The following is a 291-nucleotide window of genomic DNA, read 5'->3' on the forward strand; positions in this document are numbered from 1 at the left end:
CATGGATCCAGGATACTATGCATCCTGATAAAGGCCATTGGAATTAAAATAGCCCCCCATATTTAAATAATTGTATTGATCTCTTCATTGCACTCATGCCTCTATATTGTTTCTGTTTAGAGTATGTATATATTGTGTATATTTCTGTTTTGGTTGATATGTATGTGTAAGCACAGTGTGAGTAACGATGCTCCAAAGACAAATTCCTCGTATGTGTCCTCATACCTGGCGAATAAAGCTGATTCTGATTCTGACATATCCAAAGGTCAAGGGAACTTTATCAGGATGCAT

At 36.8% G+C, this 291-nt stretch overlaps 1 protein-coding gene across 4 annotated transcripts in view; it reads right to left on the reverse strand.

Moving 5' to 3' along the window:
* Positions 1-291, reverse strand: part of vps13b (vacuolar protein sorting 13 homolog B) — a 354534-nt gene that overhangs the window by 8890 nt on the left and 345353 nt on the right. The window lies entirely within an intron of this gene.

This window comes from Etheostoma spectabile, chromosome 6, assembly GCF_008692095.1.
Source record: "Etheostoma spectabile isolate EspeVRDwgs_2016 chromosome 6, UIUC_Espe_1.0, whole genome shotgun sequence".
NCBI classification, from domain to species: domain Eukaryota; kingdom Metazoa; phylum Chordata; class Actinopteri; order Perciformes; family Percidae; genus Etheostoma; species Etheostoma spectabile.